Here is a 15,713-nt window from a genome sequence, read left to right on the forward strand (position 1 = left end):
CAGAAAAACGTAAAAAAATAAATAAATAAATAAATAAATAAAATAAAAAAAGTTTTAATGTATTGATGTTTCTCTCTCGCTCTCTTATTGGTTGTTTTTTTTTTGTTGTCTCTTATTGGTTTTTTTTTGTTTTTTTTTAAAGAGGTTTTTTTGTTTTTTTTTTTTTACAGAGACAGAGAGTCAGAGAGAGGGATAGACAGGGACAGACAGGAATGGAGAGATGAGAGGCATCAATCATTAGTTTTCCGTTGCCCGTCGCAACACCTTAGTTGTTCATTGATTGTTTTCTCATATGTGCCTTGACCGCGGGCCTTCAGCAGACCGAGTAACCCCTTGCTTGAGCCAGCGACCTTGGGCTCAAGCTGGTGAGCCTTTGCTCAAACCAGATGAGCCCGCACTCAAGCTGGCGACCTCGGGGTCTCGAACCTGGGTCTTCCGCATCCCAGTCCACCGCTCTATCCATTGTGCAACTGCCTGGTCAGGTTTTTATTGGTTTCTAAGAGAGTGAATGAGAGAGAGACATTGATTTGATGTTCTATTTATTTATGCATTCATCGGTTGATTCTTGTATGTGCCCTGACCGGGGATCAAACCCACAGCCTTGGCATATTGGAATGACACTCTAACCAACTGAAGTTATCTGCCCAAGGAAGCAAGCTGGCCTTTATTTTTTTTTAACTTTTAAAAAATTTATTACTGTCCGAATGATGTGGAGATGTCTGCCCAAAATCTATGTACTCTTATTGACCAATGTCACCCTGTTAAATTTAACTTTCTAAAAGAAAAAAGATATGAACATAAAAAATAAGTAAAAAGCCTGACCTGTGGTGGCGCAGTGGATAAAGCGTCAACCTGGAAACACTGAGGTTGCTGGTTCAAAACCCTGGGCTTGCCTAGTCAAGGCACATATGGGAGTTGGTGCTTCCTGCTCTCCCCCTTCTCTCTCTCTCTCTCTCTCTCTTTCTCTCTTTCTCTCTCTCTCCCCCCTAAAATGAATAAATAAATAAATAAAAATTTAAAAAATTTAAAAAAAATAAGTAAAAAATTATTGATTTTAGAGAGAGAGGAAGGGATAAAGAGAGAAACAGGAACATCAATCTCTTCCTGTATGTGCCCTGACTGGGGATCGAACCCACAACCTCTGTGCTTCAGGTTGATGCTCTAACCAACCAAGCTAACCAGCCAGGGTAAAAGCTTGTCTAAAGAAATGTTTTCCTTCTCTTTTTTTTGAGATTAAAAAAAAAGTGTTTTTCCAAGCCGTGGTTGGATGCTCAGTTGGTTAGAGCGGTATTTTTCAACCACCAGTCTGCCAGAAATTTCATCCTGGTCCGTGAAAAAGTTAACCACACTGGTGTTGTATTCATACTGGCAGTTGAAAACCACTGAGTTAGAACATCAACCAGCCTGGCCTGTGGTGGCACAGTGGATAGAGCATCAACATGAAATTGCTGAGGCCACCGGTTCAAAACCCTGGGCTACCTGGTCAAGGCACATACGACAATGAGCAACTAAAATGAAGCAACCATGAGTTGATAATTCTCGCCTTCCATCCCTCTCTCTCTGTAAAATCAATAAATAAAATCTTAAAAAAAAAGAAAGAAAAGAACATCAACCAGATATGCCAAGGTTGCAGGTTTGATTCCTGGTCAGGGCACATACAGGAAACAACACAAATGCACAAATGAGTGGAACAAAAAATCAATGCTTCTCTCTTTCTCCTTAAAATAAGTTTTTTAAAAATTTAAATTACACCTGACCTGTGGTGGTGCAGGGAATAAAATGTGTCAACCTGGAGCCTGACCTGTGGTGGCGCAGTGGATGGAGCTTCACCTGGAATGTTGAGGTCACCGGTTTGAAACCCCAGGTTTGCCAGGTCAAGGCACATACGGTAGTTTATGCTTCCTGCTCCTCCTCCCTTTCTCTCTCTCTCTCTCTCTCTCTCTCTCTCTCTCTCCCCTCTCTAAAGAAATGAATAAATAAAATCTTGAAAAAAAAATCGTTTAAAAAAAAAGTGTCAACCTGGAACACTGAGGTCGCTGGTTCGAAACCCTGGGCTTGCCTGGTCAAGGCACATATGGGAGTTGATGCTTCCTGCTCCTCCTCTCTTCTTTTTCTCTCCTAAAATGAATAAAGTCTTAAAAAAAAATCTGGGAAAAAAATTTTAATTACACTTTATATTAAATACATTGTTTTTTTTTGTTTGTTTTTTTGTATTTTTCTGAAGCTGGAAACGCGGAGAGACAGACTCCCGCATGCGCCCGACCTGGATCCACCCGGCACGCCCACCAGGGGGCGACGCTCTGCCCACCAGGGGGCGGTGCTCTGCCCCTCCGGGGGGTTGCTCTGTTGCAACCAGAGCCACTCTAGCGCCTGGGGCAGATGCCAAGGAGCCATCCCTAGCGCCTGGGCCATCTTTGCTCCAATGGAGCCCCGCTGCGGGAGGGGAAGAGAGAGACAGAGAGGAAGGAGAGGGGGAGGGGTGGAGAAGCAGATGGGCACTTCTCCTGTGTGCCCTGGCTGGGAATCGAACCCGGGACTTCTGCACGCCAGGCCGATGCTCTACCACTGAGCCAACAGGCCAGGGCCTAAATACATTGTTTTATTAGTCTCAAGTGTATAACACAGTGGTCAGACAATTACATATTGTTACAAAGTGTTTACCCTGCTATTCCCAGTACCCAGCTGGCACCATAAACAGTTATCACAGTATTATTGACTATTTTTTTATGATTTTTTTTCTTAAATTTTATTTTATTTTATTTATTCATTTTAGAGAGGAGAGAGAGAGAGAGAGAGAGAGAGAGAGAGAGAAGAGAGAGAGATAGGGGAGGAGCTGGAAGCATCAACTCCCATATGTGCCTTGACCAGGCAAGCCCAGGGCTTCGAACTGGCGACCTCAGCATTTCCAGATCAACACTTTATCCACTGCGCCACCACAGGTCAGGCTTTTTTATGATTTTAATTTGTGTTTATATAGATTCAAGTGTCCCACCAAATATATCTCCCCCCATCCTCTTATTCCCTTCAACCCCCTTTATGCCCCCTCCCCCCAATGTCTTCTCCCCTTTTTGACTGTATTTCTCATGCTGTACTTTACATTCTCCCAAATATGGAATGTTTCATGAATTAGCACGTCATCCTTATGCAGGGGCCAGACTAATCTTCTCTGTATCAGTCCAATTTTAGTATAGTCTACGGCAGGGGTCCCCAAACTTTTTACACAGGGGGCCAGTTCACTGTCCCTCAGACCATTGGAGGGCCAGATTATAAAAAAAAACTATGAACAAATCCCTATGCACACTGCACAGATTTTATTTTAAAGTAAAAAAAACAAAACGGGAACAAATATTTAAAATAAAGAACAAGTAAATTTAAATCAACCAACTGACCAGTATTTCAATGGGAACTATGCTCCTCTCACTGACCACCAATGAAAGAGGTGCCCCTTCCGGAAGTGCGGCGGGGGCTGGATAAATGGCCTCAGGGGGCCGCATGTGGCCCATGGGCCATAGTTTGGGGACCCCTGGTCTACGGCCATACCACCCTGAATGCACCTGAGGTCATCCAATTTTAGTGTACATACTGATGAAATGAGCACCTGAGCAATGTTGTTCAAACCCTTAGAACCCCAGGGCTGTACAAGGGAAGGAAAGAAGGTATAATGGGTGCCATGGTATCCATGAGTTATTTTCAGCCAGTTAGAGTATCTAACACAAATCAGACATTTGCTCTAGGCAAGGCTGTGTGGGCAGATTCCTATTCCAAGTCCTTTTGCTTTTGGTGGGAACAGTATAACCTCCTGCCACTCGTGCAGAGCAGGAGCTCTGCTTAGCCACTCAATATGAGAACACTTTGTTATGATTTGACAATGGAATTTTTTGATAGACTACATTTCTCAAAACATTGGCCTCATGAAGAAATAATAAAGGAGATCTTAGGTAGTGAAAATAATGGAAACCACTCACTTAGAGAAAGAAAGCAACATGGATCCTACCCTGTGTTTTCCAATGTGTTGAGAGACATGATTCCACAGCAAAGAGACTGCTGAAGAAGTGGGTTTCACCCTTAAAGGGTACCAGTGAATGCAAAAGGAAATGAAAAGGACTCCAACATAGGAGTTCAAAGAAGGAATGTGTGTGCAAGGTCCAGGACAAACTGGGAAGGTGTGAATCTAAATGTTTGCTTCCTGTTGTTTACCATGCTGGACCTAAGTTTCAGCACACACCATCTCAGTTTATTAGGAATACATGTATAATTAATCAGTCCTTTAGCTAAAGTCAAGCCACATCCGTGATTGATCAGGGTGAGTTGCAGTTAACCCTCAACCCTGGTTGCTAATGGAAGGAGATTCTGGCTGCATCAAATCTTGGAATAGTGGATGATCCAGAACTATTCCCTGTTTGACTTGTAATGGTCTTCTGGGATGATCAGTTTGTTATAAAAACATACTAGACAATCTAGAAATCTTGAAAAAGCAGAGTCAAGAGAGAGAGAAATAGGAGAGAGAGAAATAGAGAGGGAGAGAAACGAGAGAAATATACCCATATTCTCAAAACCAAACAGTTCACAGTGTCCAGACTTTTTATTTAAATTATTGTATTATAAAATATTTATACCTAACAAAGATAATTAAGTTGTATGTGTAAAGTTTCAAGAGTAATACAACAAATACTGTGTATTCACCATTCAGATTTTTGAAAGTGTCCAATATCTTTAAATTGCCCTGTGAGCCTCTTGACAATCATCCCTGTGCTACTTCCCGGAATTAACCACATACTGAAATTTTATTCATCATTCATTCTCTTTCTTTTCTTTAAAATTTAACCTCTTCTGGATGCATCCTTAAACAATTTCATTTTTTAAAAAATTATTCATTGATTTTAGAGAAAGAAAGGAAAAGACAGAGAGAAACATTGATTTGCTGTTCCACTTATTTTTATGCATTCATTGGGTTTTTCTTTTTTTTGCATTTGCTCTGACTGGGCATTGAACCCACAACCTTGGCATATTGGGACAATGCTCTAACCAGTTAAGCTACTCAGCTAGGGCAACAATATAGTGTTTAATTTTGCATATTTTGAACTTAAATAAATGGAACCGTAATGTGTATATTCAGTCTGTCTTGTTGTTTGTTTTTATCAGCATTGTGAAATTCACCCATGTTGGTACAGGTTGCTGTAGTTCATTCATTGTCACTGCTCTTTAATATTCCACTGCATAGCTCTAAGTGGCTTTACTTATCCATTTTCCTGCCAGTAGCCATTTATAAGGTTTCAAAGTTTTGTTATTATAAACACTGCTGCTGTGAGTATTTCCGTATGCCTCCCTGGGTATTCATGTACAAGAGTATTTATAAAGTAATATCTAGTCTTTTATGTACATGCAGTTATTTTTTAAAAGATGTTCCAATGATCTGAACTATAGTATATATGCACAAATATTCAATTTTGTGAGGTGAACTTTTTGTAAACTTCCCCAAGTTTTTCTAAACCCTTTAAAAATGCATTTTTAATGGCTACATGATATTTTACCAATTGCCTGTTAAAATTTACTGGAAGATTCCCTTGTTTTTAAGCATTTATATGGTTAAGGATTTTTTCATGATAGCGATAATATGTGTTTATTACATTTTTTGAGATTTTGAAAGTTTTTTATCTTTTTAAAAATCATAGTAAAATATACATAAAATTGACAATTTTAACAATTTTTAAGTGTAAAATTCAGTGACCATAAGTACATTTACACTGTTGTGAAACCATCACATGATCCATCTTAAGAACTTTCTCATCTTGCCAAGTTGAAGCTCTGTACCCATTAAACAATAACTCCCTCCTGCTAACCCCTGCTAACCTATTCTACTATCTGTCTTTATGAATTGGACTGTTTTAGGTAGCTCCTATAAGTGGAACCATGTATTTGTCCTCTTGTGTGTGGATTATTTTACTTAGCATGTTTTCAGGATTCATCTATGTTGTAGCAGGTATCAGAATTTAATTCCTTTTTAAGGCTAACTAAAATGTCTTATATACTGGATCTTTGGTAGAAAAGTTAACTCAGAAGTATAATTTCTAAGTCAAATAGTAATAATTTTAAAAGATTTTTGTTGCCTTGGATGGTTGGTTAGAGCACTGACCCAATCGATTCACCAAGATTTTGGGGTCGATCCCCGATTAAAGCACATACAAGAATCAACCAATGAGTGCATAACTAAGTGGAACAACAAATCAGTGTTTCTTTCTTTCTCTCTCTCTCTCTCTTTCTCTTCTTCTCTCTCTTTGAAATCAATGAATAAAAACTTTTTTAAATTTATTTATTCATTTTTTAGAGAGGAGAGGGAGAGACAGAAAGAGAGAGGAGAGACAGAGAGAGAGAAGGGGGGAGGAGCTGGAAGCATCAACTCCCATATGTGCCTTGACCAGGCAAGCCCAGGGTTTTGAACTGGCAACCTCAGCATTTCCAGGTCGACGCTTTATCCACTGTGCCACCACAGGTCAGGCAGAATAAAAACTTTTAAAAAAAGATCTTTGTTGCCTGAAAATTATTTTCCCACATAACCATATTAAATGTTTTATTTCACTATATTCTTGCTAGTAAGGAGTATTATAAATTAAAAATAAAAAACCCCATTTTGCTATTTTATGACCTGCTTAATTTTTGTTTTAATTTAGCCTGCTATAAAGATTGTTTTCTCTTTTCCTTGAGTGTTTATAACTGTATTGAGACCTAGAATAGTCAACAAACATCTGCTATGGGTGGGTGGCTTTACCAGGCATCTTGGGAACTACCAAGATGGAAGGCTGTCTTGGGGTTTGACACTTTTGCTTTGAATGACATACAAAATAAATCTTTACATGGTAATGGGGTGCTAGCTACACCTCAGAAAGAAGACCCTAACAGAGCTCTTGGCAGGAGGGGCATGTGGGCTGTCCTTTCAGTTTGTCGTCCTGGTTGTGTGGCGTCAAGGGGGAGCAGGATGGGAAAGGGCTGTGCCAACCTGCTCTGATGGTTGCCATTGACTGCCTGAAACCCTAGTTGAGAAGAATTCCAAGGCTATCTGACCAGACAGCAGGGAAAGAGAATGCTCATGGTTGTGAGCACAAGACTAGGAAAGGACAAGCCCAAAGACAACCCTTGGTTGCTATTCATTTTGTTTTTTAATTAAAATAGTTAACATACAACTGTGTTTTTTCTTTTTCTTTCTTTCTTTCTTTTTTTTTATTTTAAATTTATTGCTTTTAGCTAGAGAGGAAGGGAGAGACAATACAGGGACATAGATGTTTTCCTGTATATGCCCCGACTGGGGATCGAACCAGCAACCTCTGCACTTTGAGACAAAGCAAGCTATCCTGCCAGGGCACAACAGTGTTTTTCAACTGCTGGTTGGTGGACTGGTGCTGGTCTGCCAGAAATTTTCTGCTGATCCATGAAAGAGTTAACCACCCTGATGTTGTATGATGATTATAAACCCAATGACCTTGCTTGAGTTCACTTATGCTCGTGGTGATTGCCACTCATCAGCCTATATCATCGATGAAAATACTATTGAGGTTGTCTTAGATATCTTTGGAATTTTTAGGCTCGTTTGAACAACCTTTTGCACTGTGCAAAGCATTTACAAATCGTGCACAATAGACAAAAAGCATTTGGACAAACTTATGTAGTATTCAATGCTTTGTATGTGTGGAGTTCTGAAATCAAGTACCAGCTTGTACCATGTTTCACTGTTACGTGTGGTAAGATAAAACTTTATTCATTGTGTGTTTCTGTTTCTGATCAACTAGGTCACTGGTCCCTAAATGTAAAGAGGTTAAAAACCACTGACATACAATATAATGTGAGTTTTGGGGGTACAACATAGTTATTCAACATTTATATACTTAGTAAAGTGATTATTTTTAGACTAGTAAACATTTGTCACAAAGTTATTACCCTATTATTGACCATATTCCTATGTTGTACATTATATCCCTGTGATTTATTTTACAACTGGAAATTTGTACCACGCATTCCACCTCACCTTCTTTGCCCTTCCCCCCTACTCCTTCTCCCTGGAAATCATTAGTTTGTTCTCTCTATCTATGAGTCTGTTTTGTCTTGCTTGTTTTTTAGATTCTACATGTAAATGCAATTATACAGTATTTGGCCTTCCGTCTCTGACTCATTTCACTTACCATAATACCTCATAGGTCTATACATACTGTCATAAATGGCAAGATTTTATTCTTTTTTATTGCTAGTAATCCTCCACTGTGTATATGTAAAACATCTTTATCCAATCATCTATTGATGGACACTTAGGTTACTTTAATATCTTGGCTACTGTAAATAATACTGCAATGAACATAGGACTGCATATATCTTTTCAAATTAGTGTTTTTGTTTTCTTTAGATGGATACCCACAAGTGGAATTGCTGGGTCACGTAGTTCTATTTTTAATTCTTTGAGGAATCTCCATACTGTTTTCCACAGTGGCTGCACCAATTTGCAATCCCACAATAAGTGCACAGGGTTCCTTTTTCTCCAAACCCTCGCTAACACTTGTTTTTTGGTTGTTATTCTTGATGTAGACTAATCAAACTTTTGAATGGCTAAATTTACCTGCATTTTGTCTGATGATTGTGGATATTATATTAAAAAAAGAAAGAAAGAAAAGAAGAAAGGAAGAAAAGAAAAAGTACTTAATAGGTTAAAGACAACATTTTATCTGATCACAAAGATCTTGTTTTCTCAGATTCTACCAAAAGATACTTATTAAATATATATATTTTTGGACACCTGTAAGCACTGTGCTGGACTTCCCCAGTGATTTTTAGTTTTTGCCCTTAAGGATTTGATATATAAAATGCTGATAACAAAATTACTTGTAAGCAACAATATGATACAGAGAAATAATACACAGAGATAAAAGTGTGCAGTGAATGTTCAGACAATAAACAGATTCAAGGTGGTGGAGCTCTGGGGTCTGAATCACCCTGGGATTCTCAAAAAATGCAACAAATTCCCCAATTTGGTGTATAAAACAATTCATACATCTCTGAATCCTTCCACTTCACCAGAAATAAGTCTGAATGATAACAAGTAGTAATAGTGGGAGAGGTAGAAAGAAAAGGGAAAGAGGGAAGAAAAAAATAGAAAAATTGAAAAGGTAGATTGATTAAAAAGAGGGAAGAGAGTTGAGGGGCAGAGGAGCCCAAGAATAATAAAAGGGGGAAGAGAAGTGACAAATTAAAAAGAAAAATCGAAAAGAGGGTAAAGGTAAAGGGGGGGAGGACAGGAATTGACAGTGTCGGGAGTAGGAAGAAAAATGGAGGAACAAAAGGAGGGGGGAGGGAGAGAAAGGGGAGGGGCGGGGGGAGGGGCAGGGAGGAAGAGGAAGATAGGGAAAGAGATCATGAACCTCATTTCAAAGCAATTTAGAAATAACTCTAATATTTGCTTCCTACACACTTTATAAACACATTTTAAAAATGAACAGAAAACTATAAAAACTTACTGACTGATTTATCATGTGACTGCTGACCAAATACTTTCAGGTTATGTTTAAGCATTTTAGTTGTGTCAGTAATAATTTTTAAAAATTTAAAGGTGTTTATGGGAGAGGTGTGTGGACCAAAACTTTCTCAATTATTAACCTATGAAAGTCAGAAATCACTTTTAGAATTGTATCTCAGTTTAGTCAAACAACCATTGAAAAAAACATACTATTAAGATGGGTCTCTTTTTCTTTACATAACTGGTTTGTTTTACAAAAACAGAGTAAAATATTTCTAATTAATGTTTTGGTGATGAAATATCAGTAAAATAGTATATGTATTAATGTTTTAAACTAAAAAACCCATAGAAACATCCCCTCTTAAGCACTTTAAAATATCTGAGGCAGCTTCTGAAAAAAAAAAAATCCTAACTAGAAACAGGAGTAAAACCAATTAATTATAGTCAGGAGTAAAACTTTAAACATGCAAACAAAAATAATTTGCTTTCCAGCTAGAAAAATTCTTTTACTCTTATAAACCATAGATATTATGTAGCAAAAATCAAATTACTTCTATGCAGTTTATAATTACCTTCATGCTGTAATTCATTCATTTTGAATTAAATTCATTTAAATACTTTGAAGTTATGTAGAGTTGAAGAGCAAAATTGTATTATTTTCACTTTAAGTACTATTTAGGTGTGGATGCTATCTTTTGTTGCTTTTTACAATGTCTTATTTTGGAAAATAACATTTATTTCCTTGTCTTTTCTTGAATTGTACAATCTATCCCCTCCCCAGTGAACCAGGGATCTATTTTGCATTTTGTACAAAATTGGGATTAAGTTATTCAATCTTTTTAAAAAAATGAATTTATTTGAGGCAAACATAAGACATATGCTGGGTAGCAAGATTCCAAATGTTTCAGTTGTTCATTATCTTTTAACTAAATAATTCTGGAGTGGGAAAAAAAAATTCAAAAGGCAGTAATAGTGTAGTGTGAAGAATGTTACTGACCATTTATTTCACATGTGTCAATAGAGGCTAGTGTGCTGCAGTTTAATCTACTAACAAATTGAATTTGGAAATATCCCTTTTTTCCAAAGTTAATAAACTACTCTTATGCTTGTCTAAAAGTTTCTAATTGCAAACCTAAGCCAAAACAAAAAATTGAGCAATTTTATCACATACACTGTGTGACCCATAGAAAAAACAAATGATTATTCTTAAAATTCTTTTATCTCCTTGAGTCTATTTCTGGAATAAACACACTTCTTTTTAAGATTTTAAACACTGACCACTTGAATGATACTTTGAAGCAGGAAATCTTCCTTTTCTGCTTATAATTTTCTTACATTTTATGAGTTGTCTTAAGCACATAATTATCCTTATTTATTTGACAGGAGAAAATGCTACATGTGCTTTTAACTGGGACTATTTTACAGTTTTTCAAAGTTTATAGTCATTTATAAGAACCACACTAAAACTTCAAGTTGCAGGGCGAAACAAAATTTCCCAAGGCAGTAAAGATGAAAAAAACAAGCAAACAACAACAAAATAAATAAAAAAACAAGCAATAAAAACCAAATTCCTCTATAAACTTTTAAGTTAAAGCAGCCATGTCAGGATATCTGAATTTTCCTTTTTCTGTATTTTATAGAAACCATAATTTCATTTCAAAATTATTTATGGTTCATTAGAAAAAAATAGAAAAAATTCTACTTTAACGTATTTCCCTTTCGCTTTCCAACTTTTTGTCTTTTCTTTTGTAAAACAGGCTAAACTTTAAAAACAAAGTCATTGATAAATGTTAGATTTGAAATGCAATAGATATTTTGTTGATTTATCTAAAGGAACTAAATAAAAGAAAAAGTTATATTCCCTCAAAACCTATTTAGCACTAGCTGCAAAAGTAAAAAAAAATTTTTGATGTTAACTTTATATTTCTAAAAATAACAATTAATGATTACCTTTCATCTATTGTACTAACTGCTATATATTCACTAAAAATAATAGGTGTGAAAATTTCAAGGCAGCATGGGAAAATCCTTATGGTACAATAGCAAGTGAAAAACTTAAATATAAAAATAAGATGACAAAATACTAAACTATTACAAATGAACAAATGCAGGAAAGAAACATTTTAGAAACAAAATAAAATTTGAGTAATAGTGGTGGAATTATTTTTTTTCACTTTATATTTCTAATTTTTAAAGTTCTTTTATTCTCTTAAATTTTCTCTGCATGTATATTTATGTTCACATGGCAGAAAAATGGATCAGAATCCCATCTTTAAAATGGAGTCAAATTTCAGTGTTTCTGAATTCAGAGGAAAATTGAATTCTGTAACTCGACCAACCATTTCTCCAGGAAAAATGAAAGGGAACAAGAAGTATAATAATAATTTAAAAATAATAATGTTATTATTTAATTGTATAAATTATCATTACTCAATAATTTCTCCTACAGCTATATTTTTAACTCTCACAAACTAAATTAATTCTGCATTGACTATTGATCTTACCAAAGAAGTTGTGTAGAAAATAAATTGAAAATACTTTTATTAGCTGTCTTTAATATTAAAAAACAAAAAACAAAGAAAAAGAGGATGACAAATAATGGAGTTCCAAGTCTGCCCATTTTTATCCCTAACCTAGGGAATGTGAGTTTGACAAGAAATAACCCTTCTCTCAGGTTAATTTTAGGCTCACTCAGGGGAAGAGATGAAGCACCAATCAACATCACTCATTGCCCCCAACCCCAGCCTAAAATAGCCAAGTCACTGAGGCAAAACTGATTTGGGGGCTGAAAAGGTCTGCATCTAACCCCAGCTGTCTCCTCTCTCTTGTGTTCTTGCAGCCTCTGACTATACACAGAAGACCTTGGTGAGGGGGGTGGAGGTGGATTAGAATTCAGTGAAACAGCTTTTTTTTTTTTTTTTTTTAATAATCAGTTTCAATTTAGCAATGGTGGATAAACTTTTAATTTAGAATTTTATACTTCTTACTCTGTCATTTAAAAAACTAATTTCAGCTCACATTTAGACTTCTAAAATATTTTTTAAATGAAAAAAAAAGTAAACTGATTAAAAAAAATTTTGTTTCCCTTTGAATCTAGGATAGGAAAAGGTGGGCTGCATTTTACAGGCGTTTAGAGGTCTGGAGGGAGATTTTTGTGGGGTGTAACTTGCTTTGGTTTTAGAAATAAAGAGGTAGAGTAGTGGCTATGTCCCCCAGGGAGGAAACCTGAGAGGTGCTTCTAATAATTCCTTAAGATTTCAGTTAAATGAAGGAAAGCAGCACTTTCTGGGAAGTGCCTTCCTACTACCTTCTTTCTTGTTCCCTAATAAACTAGAAAAGATTGAGGAAGAGTGGAGCTCCTATTTAGAAAAAAGCCAAGGAACACAACAGCCTTTCTGAGACTATCTTTTAGCCCATTCAAAAGTACACACACACACACACACACACACACACACACTCACACACACCAAGAAAAGTCCCCAGGCAACAGATCCACACATTCTGGCCAAGATAATTTTTTTCTCCTGGACTCTTATCCTCTGAATTCTCTTTGCTCTGCAGTTTGTATTAGCTTGTTTTTCATTAAGAATGTTTATTGACTGCCTACTATGTGGTAGGCACCGATTCCAGCTCGTTAGGTTTTAAAATTAAGTTTATGATCAAGAGTTACGAAACAGGGGGGAGGGTCGAAGGAAGGGTGGGGGGTGGGCTACACATGTTGCCCACCTTCTTGGAATTAAGTCTTTTTCCACTTAGCAACTAATAGCTTACAGTGTTTCATTTTGTTGCCTCATGTTAAGAAAAAAAATTGCGAAAACAAAAACGCGACAAGCACGTGGCTGGCTAGAACAAAACGCAAATTTGGAGAGTCGGTTTTGAAGGTGGTGGAGACCAAGAAAGCGAGTTAGAAGCCCTCCCCCGCCCCCACACCAAGTCCCATTTCTTCCCAGCGCGCGAGGAAAACTGGGAGGGGGACAAAGGTGCGGCTTGTCTTCTTTAACTCCCGACTTTTAAACGGTATAAAATCATCTGGCAGAAGAGCGGTGCGCAGAAGTCGGAATCAGCTCACTGACTCTGCAAACAAAAAATAATAAGAAAAAAACCTCAAGGCATTCATATCGGTGCAGCCAACACGTGTTGCGGAGTCGGCCCGGGCCGCAGGCGACTGAGACAATGGGGTCGGGGACCGGGAAAGGGAGACTGACCCCCTTCCTCACCTGCCCTCGCAGCACGCGTGCCCCAGACAAAATGATTTGTCCCTCCCGCAAAACCCGAGCTTCCGCTCAGTTCAAGGAGCTTCTGGCATTATTGGGGGTCCACTGTTCACTTTCCTGGCCAAGGGGGCTCCAAGGTCCCCGGGCTGCTTTCTCCGCCACCCCCTGGCGCCGTCTCAGCCCCCGCCGCTGGAAACTCGTCGGCCTGCTGGCCCCTGGCCTGGGATCCTGGTGGCGCGTGAACCGAGCGTCCCGCTCTCCACCGCGTATCCGAGACTACGAGACGCTCGGCGAATTGCCCCCTCCCCCAACGCCGAGACGGGGGTGCGACCGCCCACGTGTCGCCCCTTGCCCAGTCGGGTCGGTCCACGGGTTCTCCCGGCTGGAGGATCCGGAACGAGTTGATCTAAGGCGAGGAAAGGGACCAGGGCGGATCCGCTTCCCCCTCCCCAGAAACGGGCGGGGGACGGGCCACCGCCCCCTCCTCTAAGCTCCCGCCCCTTGCTTCCCCAGCGCGGAGCGGAAATTACCCCCTCCCCCCGCGGGTCTGACCTGGGGACGGGGGCGGGGCTTCGCGCACGGCCCCTCTCCCGCCTTCCCGCCTGTATCCTAATCTTGCACCCCAAACAAAGTTCCGAGACCCCAGCAAGCGCGGGGAAAGCGGCTGTAGCTGTCCTGAGTGGAGCGGGTGGAGGGCACTCCACCTGTCTGTCCCCGCGTCAGGGTGGGAGAAGGGGGACGATTCGAATCCGCAATCGGTCACTCCCTCCCTGAGACCTCCCCCTTCGGTTCGCCCGTGTCTGCTCACGCTACCACTCCCTGTCCTTCCCTTCACCCCTTCCTCTCTCGTGGGGTCATCTTGGGCCGGAGCCGCGCGATCTCCCAGGACCCCGAGACCTTGTTGTTCAACAGCCGAACCCTATGTGTGAGCCACCCTTTCTTCCGTGGGAATCCTGAAACCTGATTTCCTGCTATCCCTCCTTCCCAACCGCGGTCCCCCGTTCCCAGTCGCCTGGTCCCGCGCTCGCAGGGCCCCAAGGTCCTGGATTCCCGGAGGCGAGGGAGTCTCCCAGAGCTGGGGCTGGGAAGGCGGAGACCCGCCCCCACCTTAAAAATCCCGGGAAAAGGCGCCTTTTTTTCTAAATCACCGGCTCGCACGACCCTCTCCTGAAGACCCCCGAGTCCTCGGCTTCTCTTTGTCTATCTCTGCCGTCCCCCTCCTGTCAGTCGGTAGCAGTTAACCGGGTAGGGTGGGCAAACACCCCCCCACCCACCACACGAATAAAACAGAATTGTACATTTTACATAAAAAGAGGTGGGAGATTCTGGGCCGACCACCCTCCCCCAGCTAGGGCCCGGGTAGGGGGATGGGTGGGGGCGGGGCGCCTCCCTAGGGGCCAGATTCTTGTAAAGGAGGAGGGGGCAAGTAGAGCTTCGGGAACGCAGCCCCACCCGCCAGTTGACTCTGGGGTGAGTTGAGCCCCCCACCCCCACATCCACCCAGGCGGTAGATTGGTGGACTAGACCCGGCTGGAGAGGCTGGAGGGGCCGGAGGCGTCGGGGGTCTTCCCCGGCAGGGTGGGTGGGGGATTTCACCACGTGGCTTCGCCCCCCCCCCCCCCCCGCTCCATTTTTTTTTTTTTTTTTCCAAGTCGATTTTATTTAGAGGCGGCGCCAAGGCGGCCGCGGAGAAACGTGACACACCAGCCCGCTCGGAGGGGTTTCGGACAGAAGGGAAGGAGCAGCGCCGTGTCGTCCGCCTCCCAGCGCGCCGCGGGCACTTCTCTCGGGCCTCCCCGAACTCCCCCGCGACCTCTGCGCGTCCTCTGGCCGCCCTCCGCGTCCCGGGCTCCGGACAACTTAAGGGGTGGGGTGTAAAGAAAGTTTGCGGCTGCTGCCGCCCGCCGCCCGCCTGCCCGCCTCTCGGCCTAGGAGGTTCGCCGCCTGCGCCCGCCCTCCCTTGCTCGGCCTTGCTAGGGACCGCGTCCCACCCGGAGCCCGCCACC

At 40.8% G+C, this 15,713-nt stretch overlaps 1 pseudogene; it reads right to left on the minus strand.

The window, feature by feature from the left end:
• Positions 1–3,103: 3,103 nt before the first annotated feature.
• Positions 3,104–3,202, minus strand: LOC136396516 (U6 spliceosomal RNA; annotated as a pseudogene).
• Positions 3,203–15,713: the final 12,511 nt, after the last annotated feature.

Source organism: Saccopteryx leptura, chromosome 2 (assembly GCF_036850995.1).
Source record: "Saccopteryx leptura isolate mSacLep1 chromosome 2, mSacLep1_pri_phased_curated, whole genome shotgun sequence".
Classification (NCBI taxonomy): Eukaryota; Metazoa; Chordata; class Mammalia; order Chiroptera; family Emballonuridae; genus Saccopteryx; species Saccopteryx leptura.